The sequence below is a fragment of the Ovis aries genome, chromosome 3, assembly GCF_016772045.2.
Source record: "Ovis aries strain OAR_USU_Benz2616 breed Rambouillet chromosome 3, ARS-UI_Ramb_v3.0, whole genome shotgun sequence".
NCBI lineage: Eukaryota > Metazoa > Chordata > Mammalia > Artiodactyla > Bovidae > Ovis > Ovis aries.
In genome coordinates, this window is record NC_056056.1 from 43,443,326 (window position 1) to 43,459,351 (window position 16,026).

A 16,026-nucleotide genomic window follows, 5' to 3' on the forward strand; every position below is an offset into this window, starting at 1 on the left:
TTCCATACCATCTTGCGGAAAAATCCAAAGGAACTTTTTGGTTAACCCTATAGCTGAAAGGAAGGGGAGATGTGCGCTGGTGAAAGGGGAAGGGGCCCAGGGCACAGATGGAGGGGTTGGCCACAGATGGGCGGAGGGAACCCAGAGCTGGGGACATTCTGGTGGCTTTGGTGGGAGGAAGTGCAGGCGGTTGGTCTGTTTGTACCTATTTTCTCTATGAAGGATAGTCAGAGGCCAGATTGAGAGTGAAAGAGGAAGGGGTGTTGACAGTATTCAGAAGAGGAGAAAGTGTGAAATTGTTGCATCAAGGAGAGGGAAAAGGAATTTTTCTAAGAAAAGGCAGTAGGATTGTCAAATACCCATCAGAAATTTATGGCCATAAGTTTGATGTGAGCCCGTTCAGAGTAGCTGGGTAGTTTCTTCAGCAGTGTGCAACTTCTCTGTTGCAGGTATGAAGTAAGCAGTTTGATTTAACCACAGCTGGGTTTTCACCAGGTGAAGGCAATGGAGAGAGACTGCTGTAAGAAGTTCAGAGTGTTTGCAAGGAAGATTTCCCAGGCCAGATCATAGAACCTCAGCTGGCTGATAAGACCTGAGGGAAGATAAATAGTGAAAAAACAGTACAGCGATGGACTGGAGGTCTCAGGTGGGAAAGATGGTGGAGTGGAAGGACCGGAGTGAAAGAGCTGGCAGGCTGGCAGGTAGTGGGATCTTTGAGATTTAAGAGATGGTCCCCAGTGGCTCAGCGGTAAAGAATCCTGCCACGCAGGAGACCTGGGTTCAGTTTCTGGGTCAGGAAGATCCCCTGGAGAAGGGCAGCCCACGGCAGTATCCATGCCTGGAGAATCCCATGGACAGAGGAGTCTGGTGGGCTACAGTCCATGGGGTTGCAAATAGACACGACCGAACACATATGCACGTAGACATTCATGGTTCCCAGGTCTAGGGTATGACCAGGAGACCAGGGTGGGGCAGGAGATGTATCACTAGGACTAAGGTAGTCAGGAGAGTTAGGGGCTAAGGTTGTGGGGCGGGTCATCAGCTTTGATGTTGAGATCACCAAGAATGGTGACAGTGAAGGAGAAAGAGCCCAGTGCTGAAATCGTCAAGGAATGGAGGAAGTGGCCAGAAGGATAATAAGGTGACACTAACTAGACGTGGTGGATATGTTGACATGTATTCCAAAGGAGACGGGTGTTTGAAGGAAGAATAAGAACCGGATTGGGAAGCTTCAGTGGTGAGTGAGGAGACATCTCCAGGCCCAGAAGCGTGGCCTAAGGAGAAAGAAGCCTCGGACAAGGCTGTGGAGCAGCAGGGTCCTCAGAGGTCAGACAGTCTTCAGGAGGAAGGAAGAGAGGGTCCCAGGCTTGCAGGAGATTGCATGAGAAGGCAGAGAGGGCTGGGTGAGGGTTACAGGGGGAGGGGGCATTCATCAGTGTCTGCTGCGCCCCACCCCGGCGCGTGGCGGATAAGGGCAGCCTCACCAGGCCCCTAGAGGAAAGCTTCCCAGGTTACCCTGGCCTGGAGGGGAGGCTTCCTTTTCCAGGAACCCCTATAACTCTGGTTTCTCGCGTTTCTCAGTTGGGGCTGGTCCCCTGCTTCCTGGTGTCCTCAGCGTTCTTCTTCCGTGTGGATTTCTTATTTCCTCAATTAGAGGCAAGTTTGGGCAGAACCCCGTCTAGGCCATTTTGCACGCGCGCTCCAGTCCAGCACAGCACCTGACACGCAATGGCCCTTCACAACTGTTTGCTGCTGGAGTTGGATGCAAATACGGTAATAGTTTCCCTTTAAGGCCAAGAAAGGGGCCCGTTCCGGGGGGTTGGAGGGAGGGGGGCGTCCTTCTGCCCGAGGCCCCCGCCCCCACCCCCTCCGGGCCAGCTGCTGCGGCCGCCCCTCCCCCCCCTACCCCGCAGCCGCCAGGTCTGAGTAACCCGACGCCTGGGCCCGCTCCCCCGCCCGACCCAGGGCTCGGCGGCCAATGGCCGTGGCCCGAGCCTCCGCTGGGAGCCGCGGGGGCCCTCCAGGCGCCACCCGGCCGGGCTGGGGCACCGGTTAAGAGCCGGCCTCCAGCTCCTGCTCCTGCTCTCCGTGCCCTGCGTGCGCTGTCGTCGGCCAGGCCCAGCCCAGACACGCCTGCTCCCTGCCCCGAGGCTGTGCCAGGGGACTGGGCGATGGGCGCAGACCAGGCCCCGAGAGGGCCAAGGCGGGAACCATCCCCAGCCCGGGGAGCCAGGACACTTGAGTTCTGGGGCGTTTGACAGGCTGAGAGACCTTGGACAGTCGCGGAATCGTCTGTGGTTGAGACCAGTCCCTGTCCATCTCGAGCGGGGCTTGTGAGGGCCCAAGACGGCAAAGGGTGTGCAAGTCCTCCTGAATTAGCCGCTGTGTGCGTGTGCTCAGTCGCGCTGTCAAGCCTACTCTGCGACCCCATGGACTGTAGCTCGCCAGGATCCTCTGTCCATGGAATTTCCCAGGCAAGAATACTGGAGTGGGTTGCCATTTCCTTCTTCAGGGGATCTTCCCTACCCAGGGATCAAACCCACATCTCTTAACTCTCCCACATTGGAAGGCGGATTCTTTACCCCTGTGCTGCCTGGCATTAGCCAGAGGCCAGGCCAAACCCAAGTCACTGGGACCTGTCATCACCGGCCCTGTCTACAGCGTCTCCTCCCCACCATCCTGGGAATTCCCTAGGTTCAAGGGGAAGAGCCTGACACAACTTTCCTAAACACCTCAGTCTGGGCATTTCTGGCAGCTCCTCAATCCCAAGGCAGAGGTGGGCTGATGGGGTTAGCAACGCCCGCCCCCCCCTCCCCGAGGAAGGGAGCAGGAAATATATGCTGGGCTAGAAGGGTGAGCACAGGCAGGGCACCTTTCCAATTACCTAGTTTATCTCCAGGGTACTAGAGTGGAAAGAGTATAAAGAAGAAACTCTGACCAACAATACCTTTTTCCTCCTTCAGTGGTTACAACTACACACTCCCCACAGTTTGCCACCGTAGGCTACAAATACTTGAGTATTTATCTAGATACACTAGCTTTGATCCCCTTACCTTAAGAAAAGCAAAGGAGAGCTCAGGAAATACATTGTAATCTGAAAGAAACAGAAGAGAAGAGATCTTTGTCAAGGATGCATAATTTTAACATTCACAGCTTTCCTACACTGGAGCAGGGCCTAGGTCGCATATGGTGATGAGAATACATCTGGGTCCCTTGAATCTTCATGTCTGTGTCCAGGTCCCAACAGGCTCCCAAATAGGTTCTGGAACCTGCAACCTTGACTCACACCCTTTCCCCTGCACTGGACTGGCAACCTTCAGGCACCTTGCCTGGGGCACAGTGTCACATGGTACACGGCTCGGCTCTCTCTTCCCTGGCAGTTGGACTCCAGGGTCTGACACCCCATCAGGGCCTCTGCTCCAGGTGAATCCAAAGGCAGGATGTGGCATTTCAGGGAGCCTGAGAGGGAGTCCAAAAGCAGGGAGGGGGAGAGTGCCCCCCAGCCCAGGCCTAGTGTTCTGCAGGCTTCCTGAAATTCATTTGCTTGTAGACCTCTTCAGCCTTGCCAAGTTCTGTGTGAAAGATCAGAACAGCTGGAAATTTCTAGCGGGAGAGTGCCAGGTGCTGAATAGGTCCCAGTCTGACTTAGAAACAGTGAGGGGGCCGGGGCTGTTTGGGGTTGGCATTCTTCCCTTTGCCAGACAGGCAGGAACTGCTTGCTCTTGAAAGGCATGCCACCCCCAAGCCTGGGCCAGAGCCGCTGTAAACCCCGGACACCAGGCTGGGGACAGAAACTAGGAGTCTCCTCCCTCCTAAGCCCCAGGATGACGACACAAAGGGCCTCCTCTGCAGACCAAGCAGAAGGGGATGGGCTGACTGGGGAGGGCCAAACCGTCACCCAGTCAAAGCCAGGCAGCTGCAAATGAAACACAGGCCTAGGAAGGCTCCGACAGGCACTCAGTCTTTCCCAGAGCCAAAAAATCCTGGCCAGAAACTTGACTACAGAGCAATGCAAGGCACTGGGAAATACTTGAAACCAGGCAAGACCCCTGGTAATGTTGGACTCCTGACAAACAACAGGCTGAGCCAAATGCTTTTTCCCTACCTGGCCCAGACACAAAAATTGAGCTGGCCAGAGGGGACCCAGGGGAGGTGGCAGAGGAGCCAGGGAGGGACCCAGCAGGAAAAGGGAAGCTGGCAGTAAGGTCGTTTTTATCCTGCTCAGAGAGCAGAGCTCTCACACAGCAAGTCTGCAAAGGGGAGAGTTCCTGCTTGGCTTGACAAAAGGCCAAGGTCACTCAGGCCCTCTGGAGCCTCTCACAAGGGGCTCTGGGACCTACACGGTGGCTAGGCCACAGGGGTTACTTTCTGTTTGAAGAAGGGTAGGTGGTAGGGGCAGCTGCTGAGGGAGGCCGGCACCCCGCCCCCAACCCCAGGCTGTGACAAGCTTGACCTTCACTCTCAGACTACCTCAGTCCTTCCAAGGCAGGCTCTTCTTGTTTTATTTATTTGCCACGCTGTGCAGCTTGCCGGATCTTAGTTCCCAGACCGGGGATTGAACCTGGGCCCGTGGCAGTGAAAGCACCAAGTTCTAACCACTGTACTGCAAGGGAATTCCCATCAGCCTGCTTTAAATTTTTTTTTCCCAAGATTTTGTTTTTTCACGTGGACCATTATTAAAATCTTTATTGAATTTGTTATAATGTTGCTTCTGTTTTACGTTTTGGTCTTTTGGCCAGGAGGCTTGTGGGATCTTAGCTTTTCAAACAGGGATCAAACTTGCACCCTCTGCATCAGAAGGTGGTGTCTTAACCTTTGGACAGCCAGAGAAGTCCCCAGGCTGCTTTATTTTAAATGCATCTGCACGCTAGCATGTTATGGATAACGTTTATAAACCTACTAAGGAATGTTCTTTTACTCATATTTCTCCTGATATGTGAAAGGAGGGTTACTTTTTAAAAGTTCCAAAATTAAACAGAAAAAGAGACGTTATCATTTGTTGAGGATGGATTGGGGGGGGTCTTAATTTTCTTTATCCTTTGCTGGATCTTGAAAAAAAAAAAGAATAGAAAGACACATGCCACGGCACAAGGCTCCTTTAAAAAAAAAAAAAAGCTTTCTGAATTTAAAACTAGAGCATGCTCTATAAAAAGAAATTCAGACAAAAAGTATAAACAGCAGAAAATCACCTATTAATCCCACTACCCACTGATAGCCCTGATATCATTATTGTGTATTTTTCCCACACTATTTTCTGTGCATGCAGATCCATGTTTTCACATGAGATATAATTATTAACATCAGAGTGTCGTCTTCTTCTTACCCCTGCCCGCTGAAGAAAATTCTAAACTTGCCTGTTTGGTTTCTCTTCACTTCACTCTTCCACAGAGAGGAAGAATGATCACTTGCTGAGAAAAGCTAAACTGATCTACATAATAAAGGAATGCAGTGAGATGGGATGAGGTCCAGGGTAGGGAAAAGCCTTCTGAACTAGAGTTCAGTAGAGAGTTCAGTTTGTAGCACGTTAGAAGCTCAGGAGAAGCGACGGGGTGTAGAGAATTGGGCTTGGAAGACGGGGCTGCAGAGATGGACTGATGTGGTTGTTTTTCTGGAACTCCTTTAATGTTCTTCTAGAGATGTAATTAAATAATGGAATTTATTTTTTATTAATTTGGGCCATTAAGTCCATACAGAGACTGAAATTATGGTCTCCCTGCTCATTTACAAGGGTTATGTTTTTAAAACATGGAGTCTCAGTATATTTCCTTTTTATATCCTTTTTTAAAAATTAAATTTCAGGGCTTCCCTATTGGCTCAGTGGTAAAGAATCTGCCTGCTGATGCAGGAGATGTGGGTTCAATTCCTGATCTGGGAAGATCCCACATGCCGAGGAGCACCTAAGCCTGTGCATCCACAACTATTAAGCCTGTACTCTAGCGCCTGGGAGCTTCAACAAGAGAAGCCACTGCAATGAAAGCCTGCACACCGCAATTAAAGAATAGCCCCTGCTTGGCGCAACTAGAGAAAAGCCCAAGCAGCAACAAGGACTCAGCCCAGCCAAAACTGAATAAATAAATAACACTGCTTTAAAAAATTAAATTTCATGGTCAAGTCAATACATGGAGATTTTTTTCTTTATCCTTTAAACAGCTGCATGGCTATCCATTCATCTTCACCATAATTTACTTAATCCATCTCCCGTTGATGATCGTTTATGTTATTCTAGGTTCACTATTGTCAATAATTACCCAGAGGCTATCCATATGCATATACATCTTTGCACTCTAGCTGAAATTTTCCTTAGGATGTATTCCTGTATGACTGCAGGATCAAAAGAAAAGGACATTCAAATTTTAGTGCACAGTGCCATGTTGCTCTCTGTAAAGACTGAACAAATTAAAACCACCACCTACAGGGCTGGATTCTGCTCTTGAGTGTAGTACTGCTGGCAAGGGAGGTCCCAGTGGGTCAAGCAGACAGAGAGGCTTTGGGAAGGAGCTGAGCCGTGGCACAGGGTTAGGGGGGGTGGTGCGGGGGTCGGTGAGGAAGGGTCTTCCAGGGAAGATGGTAAGAGAGCCAGTGAAGGCTCTATAAAAATTACTTTTGCTACTCAGCATCCTTTCCCTGGGGAAATCACCTTCTCCACAGTAGCCCATTCAGCCTATGGATGAGCTTTGGGTGGCGCCGACCTCTGCCTTCTCCAAGACCCCCATCCTGGGTTGGCCACAGGGGTGACCAGATGACTGGAGCCAGATTAGTCAGAGGTCTTCATACCCTGGTGAGAATGATGGTTCCAGCCAGGAAGAAGTCTTTCTTGCTCACTGAACACCACGTGACACCAGAGCTGGCAGTGGTCCTCTCCTCCCATCCTGTGAGGGCTGCCCAGATGAATGCGGAGCTGAGAGATGGAGACAAAACCCTGATAGCTTTGCAGAGCCCCGAAACCTAGACATGTCTGAAGCCATCAGGGTCCATCTTGGGCATTCTGTTTACAACAAAGAAGTCCCAACTCCCGCTCAAATTGTCATTAGATTTCATTTTTTTAATTCAGGTAAATTTCACATAACATAAAATTAACCATTAACTATACTAAAGTGTGTGCTTCAGTGGCATTGTGTATGTTCACCATGTTGGGCAACCATTGCCTCTATCCAGTTTCGAAGACATTTACATCATCACAAAAGGAAACCCTGTCCCCATCTAGCCATCACTTCCTATTCCTTCTTTCTCTCAAGAAGTTTCAGATAAGTACAATCACACAACATGTGACCTCTTGCGTCCGGTTTCTTTCACTTAGTATGATGTTTTCAAGCTTTACCCATATTGTAGAATGTTTAAATACTTCATTTATTTTTCAGGCCGAATAGTATTCCACTGTAAGGAATATACCACATTTTGTCTATTCTGGTGGACATTTGAGTTGCCTCTACCTTCGAGTAGAATAATGGTGCTGTGGACATTCATGTGTAAGTATTTGTTTGCATGCCTGTTTTCAAGTCTTTGGGAATATATACATGACATAAGAGTGGAATTGGATGGGTCATATGGTAATTCTAAGCCCAGACGTTCTACATTCTTTTTCTAGTTTAAGCCAGTGTGAAGTGGGTTGCCTTCCTGGGCAGTCAAAGGAATCCTGACTTACTCAGGTCTTGAAAGACAAACCAGCCTGGCTGGAGTGGGGAGCAGGGAGGAGAGGGTTTGTCCTGGAGCAAGTGGGCAAGCAGTGGTGGAGACATGGAAACAGACCCTGGAGGAAGTACATTCTCGAGTGGGAGTGCCACACGAGAAAGTGCTGCTAGCCTTCTGGACTAGTAGCAGGGCCACACTGTCTGGGAGACCCACAGAGAAGAGGAATCTTAGACCAGTTGCTTTGGCAACCCAGCCTAGGAGAGGAAATGCCCTCCTTCCTCTTTTCCTTCCTCCCCCCTTCCTGTCAACGCCTGAGCAGGATGCACCACCAGGGAGTAGCCCGAGTGGGAAAACACATTTTCCTTCTTAAAGGAGAAAGCTTTATTTCACCCTGTGCCTCCTGCAGCCCTGGCAGGGATCAATTTCTCTATTGTGCTGGGCCATCAGTCAGGCCTCAGGACCATGTTTGAGGGTGGCCAGCCACCTTCAAACCTGCTCACTCTTGCCTGAGACTCCAGGCAGAGTGAAACCCCTGATTCAGCTTAGAAAAGAAATCATTGAGGTCTCTGCTCCTGTTCCCTCATTCCCACCCACCACTCTCGGCGCCCCAGTTCCTTTGGAGGATCAAATTGGGATGATGGAGATCTGTGTTTCTGCTCATTCTCATTGAACATGGGTTGAGAGTCTCCTCTGAGTCAGTGTCTTCCCATTCGATTGACTTTCTTTGTGTTGAACACCCTCTGTGTGGGTCATGGTGGGTAAACTCCTGGGTAGCAGAGCAAGAAGAGCAGGGCAGCGACCTGGGGTCAGGGGAAGGGGCACTGGAGATACTGATACCCAGGTTCCTGATCCCGAGGCACACGCAGCTTAGTAGGAGAGACCAGGGGCAGCATAAAGCAGAGCAGGCATAATCACAGCAGTAGGCACCGACTCAGGGATGGAACCCAGGTCTCCTGCACTGGAGGCGGACTCTTTACTGTCTGAGCTACCAGGGAAGCCCCTTAGGTCCCTCCTAATGAATATCTATTTACTCAGTTTACTATGTATTTTAAAAATTTAATCAGAGTAATGCCTTCACGTAGTTTAGGAGTTGAGCCATCCTGCCAACAGCAGCACCAAGTTGCCAGGCAGGTAAGGAAGCTAGCTGGCCTGGAAGTGGATCGTCCAGCCGCAGTCACGCCTTCAGATGACAGGATCCTCTGCTGACATTGTGACTAAAACCCTACTGTAAGAGACCTTGAACTGGAACTGCCAAGTTAAAGAGAATTTCTGACCCAAAGAAACTGTGAGGCAATAAATGGTTATTGTTTGAAGCAGTTAAGTTTGGAGGTAATTCATTACATGGCAACAGAGAACAAATACATGTTTGCCTTTTTTTAAAACTCAGTTGCCCTGGGTCTTCGTTGCTGTACACAGGCTTTCTCTAGTTGCAGAGAGTGGGGGCTACTCTTTGTTCCAAAGCTCAGGCTCTAGATAGCGCAAGGGTTTAGTTGCCCCATAGCATGTGGGATCTTCCTGGACCAGGAATCAAACCAATGTCCCCTGCATTGGCGGGCAGATTCTTAACCACTGGACCACCAGGGAAGTCTTGTGTTTGTTATTATATTATTTTTTGGGGTCAGAACTCTGAGAAAAGAGGCTGGGGAATGCTCTAACACAGATTGCTGTGAGCAGTGTTAACTGAGGACACTTTGCCTGTAGGCTGTGCATAAGGAAATAGGCTAAGGACCATCCAGACATGTTCAGTTTTGAAATGATAAGTTTCTTACTAACTCAGAGAAGCCTGTGGTCTCAGGGAGGAGATGCCTGGCTGACAGACTTTGTTCACAGATGACAAGTGCTGGGGTCACAGGCATCCACCTGAGAGTTATGGGGCTAGGGATCTAATACAGTTCCCAGAGTTAGGAACTGATTGAGCGCTTCCATTAGAAAAAGCCATCCCAGCCACAGGTTCATTTGAGTCTGGCCCCTATTTCCAGTGTGCAGAAGCTCGTCTCTTCCCTTGAAAACATGGTGAAAATCTCTGCAGTATTTCCCAGTGAAACTGGCTTCCTTCCCTGTCACCGGGAGCTGGCTGGAGCTGAAGGCATGACAGCGGCATTTCATCAGCTGATGTGAGCTAATGTCCAAGAAGTCCCCACGCCTCTCCGCTCTTGGTACCTGAGATTCTGGGAAATCCGCTCTATTTTCAGCCTGTAGGTTTCCTTGTCATTATGAGAACCGAGCTCCTCGGAAACAGGTGGCCACAGGGGAGCTGAAGAAAAGAGGAAGATGAAGCAAGCCCCACACAGCCTTGCAAGGAGATTGTTCTCAGCCTAAGACCCTGGAAACCTTGGTCGAAAACCCTCTCGGCAGTTGCCCCTTGGAGACATCTACTGTTTGGGGAAATATGTTTGGTAAGGCTTCTGTCAGCGACCAAACCGTCAGCCCATTTGAACCCCTTTCCTTGAAAGATATTTTGCTATAAAACATGTTTTAACAGTTACTAATTTTTCTGTTGCTTCTTCCTTTCTTTCCTGGTTTTATGGCTTAGAGACAGGCCTTAAATCCAGCCATCTCGCCCTCCCCTAGCCAAAAAGAAAAGCAGATGAGAAATGCCCGCTTTTCAATTTATCCACATCACTTGGGAAAACAAGTGTACAAAACTCAAGTCTGAACCTTTTAAGGACCAGAGTGCTTATAAGTCTTCCTCCAGCAGAGACCAGAGGTGGTAAAGAAGAAACAAATCTAGCAACTGGTTATTTAAAAGCCGTCACAGCATTTAATGAAGGATGCCTTTTGGATTAACTATTAAAATTGACCTCCAATTCCCAGTGGAAACTAAACATGTCCAGGCACTGCCTAGAGGGTAAATGAAGAAACCAATGTTGGAAAAGTCAAGTCTGGGCTTCTTAGAAATAATCCGTTTGCGTGAGCAAAGGGACTGTTTCATGGTCCCCTTGGCCTCCATGCACATCTCCTCCAGAGGACACTATCAGGCCATAGCTGAAGGATAAACTGTGTGTGAATATCCCTAGCAGCAACCTTAGACAAGGCTGGCAATGAAAGAAAAGCAAAAATGAAAGTAAAACACTGCCAATGCTTCTCGAGCAATTTGCATCGCATTACCCATAATGATTTGTAATTTTACATTTAAAGCTATTATCTTTTGGCAGACACCTTGACTTTAAATAAATGTCTGTCACCCCAAAGGACTGTGATAAGTCGTGCCTTGAATCCCACAGTAATATCCAGAGTGAGGTTTTGCGCACCGGAGTGGGGCCACCCCAGCAGGAACATTTACCAGCCTCAGACCACACCCTGCTTCTTGGCCTGAGGCTGTGCCCTACATTGGCACTTACCGTGGCCACTGCTTTGGTGACTGTCATCCTGCCAAGAGCTTTAAGCTACCACCATCCATCGACTCCCACTTCTCTCTGAATAGAAAGAACTGAGTAGCTTGCTTTCTCCCTTTGGTTTCCCTAGGACTGTCTGATCCTCTCTTGGTCCCCGACATCTAGGAACTACATATGCTTGAAAACAGACAGAAGCCTCCACGGAGCTGCTGGCAGAATGAGAAGGTGAGTGGATGCCAACTGGAGTGCCACTTCTGTAACCCCCCACACAGGAGACTAAGCAGTGTCACAGAATACTCTGATCTTCTTGTCAGAGCCTGAGAGCTCCTTGGAGCCAACGACTACACCAAAATTCAATCCGAATTTCAGACAGAAGCAAACTGAGGGGCTGGCTGGGGGCTATTTCTTCCCAGAACATGTATTCTACACGCTGATAGGTATGGATAAAGTTTAAAGAAATAGGATAATTACATAAAGTACACAGCCAGTGTCTGGCACACAGTAAGCCTATCAGTTAGCTCTTTCTATTTAACTGATGACTTAAAACAACAGGAGTTATTTAGCGCATGGCTCTGCATTTGGGCATCTTAGGCTGTGCTCACTCATGCTCTGCTGTCTGCTGCCCCATTGGCTGGGGGCCCACTGGTCCGCAGTGGCCTCAGCTGGGGCAGCCCTCTCTGCTCCACGTGGACTATCATTCTCTGGCAGTCTAGCCTGGCCCATTCACTTGAGTTCCACAGAGAGAAGAAGCAGGCACGCTCTTTCATGGCCTAGGCTCAGAACTGTACAAATAACACCCACCGCATTCTTCTGGGTCAAGCAAGTCACTGGGGCAGCGTGAATTCAAGGAGTGGAGAAACAGCCTGCAGCTCTTTCTGGGAGAGGCTGCAAAGCCTGCTTGCAAAGCAGTAAGCATAGGGAGGAGAGAACAGTCGTGGCCATTTTTGCAATCTGCTGCTGTAGGTAGCAATAAACTCTGTGAGTGCGTATAATTTTCAAGCATTTCCAAGAGGAATTATATGACTGTGTTAGTTGACAAGGGCTTCCCAGATGGCGCCAGTGGTAAAGAATGCGCTTGCCAATGCAGGAGACATGAAACACGGTTCTATCCCTGGGTCAGGAAGATACCTGGAGGAGGGCATGGCAACCCACTCCAATATTCTTGCCTGGAGAATCCCTCGGAGAGATGAGCCTGGCAGGCTACAGTTCATAGGATTGCCAAGAGTTAGACAGGACTGAAGCAACTTAGCATATTAGTTGACAAGCTAGGGTGAAAAGATATATGGAAAAGCAAGCCCATCAGACTGGAATTATGCACTTTAGCGTAAGTCACTATTGGCTGGATTTTCTCTTGTTTGCAGCCAAATAAATGCTTTACTGATGTAGGCAGAATCGTCAGAGACCCAGTTTGCCTTGCTTTCTGCTGAGTCCTCCACACCTAAAATTGGGCCTGGCACAGAGCGGGCTTCACAGATACTTGCTATTGAATGAATCAGGGGTCTAGTCCCCACCTTTCCAATAACTGGCCATACCACCCCGGCTGACCAAAGCATTAACCCTTCTCTGTGCCTCTTTTCTCCACAATATAGCTCAACTGAACCTCACCAGAACTGAAGAAATACAAAGCCCCACATAAATGCAAACTGGACCTACACTCTACATCACCACGGAGATGCCTCCCAGTGTCTCAGATGGTTGCAGGAAAGCATTATTCTCTACTATCCTTAGAAACCTCTCTTTCCCCAGAGCACAGTTCCTTCCAAGGCTCTGGGATTAACCCTTTCCAGCCATGCTTCTTCCATCACTCTGTTTAGGTTACTAAATGTGCTCCCTACAAAAGGACAAGAGTTGAGGAAATAGGCAAGATCCTTCAAGGAAATAGATGGCATTTTGTAACTAGGAAGATGACATGCCTATGTGCCATTGTCACAGAATATTTTTAAGTAAATTGACTTGCATGTCTCCAGGTGATAGTCTTTACTAATCAAAATCTTGAGCTGGTGCAAGGATCTGTGAACTCTCTCCTGCTGAACACCTTATTCAGAAATAATGAAGATAATAATAACTCACATATAGTAAGTAACAAACACTCTGCATATGTTCCCTCATTTAAATTTCAGCACACATGTATAAAATTGGAAGTATCATTAGTCCCTTTTTACAGGTAGGGAAACTAAGGCATGAAGTTGCTAACTCATAGTAGATAGTAGAACCTGGCTTTGAACCCAGGTAGGATAGCACTAGTGAACCATTATGCTTCACTGCCTTGCAAATACCTTACACTGAAAATCTAGTTGATGCCAGACTCTGGGCTTTGCACAGACAAGAATAAAGCCCAGTCCGTGTCTTGAAAGAGTTCCAACTCTGATAGACAGACCTGCTGGCAGAGATGGGTAAACAAAGCATCACAGCAACATAAATGAAAGAAAAAAGGCCCGTGCCTGTTGATAATCAAGGAAGGCTTCACAGAGGAGGTGGCTTTGGAGGGAAAGTAGAAGTTTTCTAAGTAGGCAAAGAGTGGACAGGGCATATCAGGGAGCAGAAGCTTCTTGGAGGTTAGATCTGGAGCAAGGGAGGCAGCAAAAGGCAAAACTGAAAATAAGGACATGGTGCCAGGGGGAGGGAGTCTCCCTGCCTGGGTCAGAAAGCCTGGAAAGGATTTACACAGCAAAGAGGTGGGCTTGCTTTGCATTTTAGAAAAGGTTCTCAGGTGTGAAACTTATTACACATAAGGAGTGATTGTGGTGGGAAAAAAGAGAACACACTTCAGCACCGTGGGAGACATCATGAAGTGAAGGAGAGAAGGGGCAGACAGATATGTAGACCAACTCTGGCTTCAAGTGTATGAGGGAATGGACATCCACACCTACAAAACACATTAACTGAATAGGCCTCCCACATGCTCATGTGGGATGACAAGGATGACAAGTGCCTCTGGCAATGTCTCTACTACCACTTCTAAGATACCACCTCTCTGCAAACTCTATGGTGGTTAGGACTCCATACTTTCACTGCTAAGGGCCCAGTTTCAATCCCTGGTTGGGGAACTAAAATCCTGCAAGCTGTGTGGTGTGACCAAAAATTTTTAAAGTAAACAAAACAAAGCGAAAAAGAAAATCTCACTGAAGCCGTCATTTCAGGGCAGCCAAGGTTGGAAGAAAAGTTATGACCAACCTAGATAGCATATTCAAAAGCAGAGATATTACTTTGCTGACTAAGGTCCATCTAGTCAATGCTATGGTTTTTCCAGTGGTCATGTGTGGATGTGAGAATTGGACTGTGAAGAAGGCTGAGCGACGAAGAATTGATGCTTTTGAACTGTGGTGTTGGAGAAGACTCTAGAGAGTCCCTTGGACTGCAAGGAGATCCAACCAGTCCATTCTGAAGGAGATCAGCCCTGGGATTTACTTTGGAAGGAATGATGCTAAAGCTGAAACTCAAGCTGAAACTTTGGCCACCTCATGTGAAGAGTTGACTCATTGGAAAAGACTCTGATGCTGGGAGGGATTGGGGGCAGGAGGGGAAGGGGACGACTGAGGATGAGATGGCTGGATGGCATCACTGACTCGATGGACGTGAGTCTGAGTGAACTCTGGGAGTTGGTGATGGACAGGGAGGCCTGGCATGCTGCAATTCATGGGGTTGCAATGAGTTGGACACAACTGAGCGACTGAACTGAACTGAAGGTAGGGCCATGAGCAAGCTGATGACTGAGCTCCCTGCTGAGAGAAAAGACTGAGATAGACGTGGTCAGGAGAGATGAGAAACCAGGACACCCTGAAGAGTGAAGAAGAGTTGGGGGATGTAATTTTGAAAAAGCTGGAGGGAAGAGTTGCCTGAGAACTTTCCGTTCCTTAAGGTCACACTAGACTACCTGCAACCAGGTTTCATATGAATTCCAGTTTTCCAGTAAGTCCTTTTCTTTTTTAACTTAAGCCAACTTTACTGAGTTTCTATTTCTGGGAATTAACAGACCCCTAACACAGCCTTACATACTAGTCCTGTAGTTTTCTTTTCCACTTTTTCTAGGTTCGCTTTTAAAGTACAAATGCTCCTGAGGAAGTAATGCTTACATCACTAATACTTCAGGATAAATGCCTTTCATCATCCTTCTGAGTGAAGGAGGTGGCAGGCCAGTAACATGAGCTGCAGCAGTGTTGGGGGAATGCTGACAGCAGGACAGAGGCTATGACACATCAGAGACAGAGCTAGTAGCCCTTACAACTGCACTTCAGCCCAGCCCAGCACGTGGAACACTCTCGCAGCTTTGGGTCTGCAGGGGCTGGCTATAAAATTCCTGGAGAGAGCTATTCCAAATCATCTGGGTATATTATGAAACGCAAAATTAGCTGGCAGTCTGGTTTCTTTGGGGCTTCCCTGGTGACTGTCAGTAAAGAATCTGCCTGCAATGCAGGAGACCCAGGTTTGACACCTGGGTCAGGAAGATCTCCTGGAGAAGGGAATGGCAATCCACTCCAGTATTCTGGCTTGAAGAATCCCATGGATAGAGGAGCCCGGTGGGCTACAGTGATGTCGCAAAGAGTCGGACATGACTGAGGGACTAATGCGGCACACTACACTACTGGTTTCTTCAGTCCGGATCTGTGAGCCATTCCTAATTCTGCAAAAAGTCAAGATTCTTAGATTTTCTAAAAGAATATGGTGTTTCTTCATTCTGTTGCACCGAAAACTCGCACACTTGAAAAATTTCTCCCATCTTCTCCCATCCCAGGCAATAAACTGTTAATTCATGAGCAGAAAGTTAACATTCTTCATTACCTACCCAAACACCTACACCCTCAAAGAGCCCCCACCAGCAAGTACCCAAGCCACATTCTTGTTAACCTGAATTTATTTATACCCTTTCTCATTCCACAAGGGATCTGAGGGGGCTGTGAGCTTTCTGTGTCATCAGGTCACTCTACCAGACTTCTAGCACACACTGTCGTATTCCTAGAGGGCTGGAAATATGGCGATCGGCACGAATAGAACACTCAGTGTAGGACACCACTTGTGCTAAGTGGCTCACACGGATTCACTCACTCAGCCTGTGAGAGGCACT

At 48.4% G+C, this 16,026-nt stretch overlaps 1 long non-coding RNA gene across 1 annotated transcript; it reads left to right on the plus strand.

The window, feature by feature from the left end:
* Nucleotides 1-1,652: 1,652 nt before the first annotated feature.
* Nucleotides 1,653-15,725, plus strand: LOC105608151 (uncharacterized). Its single transcript, XR_001037658.5, has 4 exons — nt 1,653-1,773; nt 7,359-7,466; nt 11,095-11,189; nt 12,554-15,725. It is a non-coding gene; the product is annotated as an uncharacterized LOC105608151 (long non-coding RNA).
* The last annotated feature ends 301 nt before the right edge of the window (nt 15,726-16,026 follow it).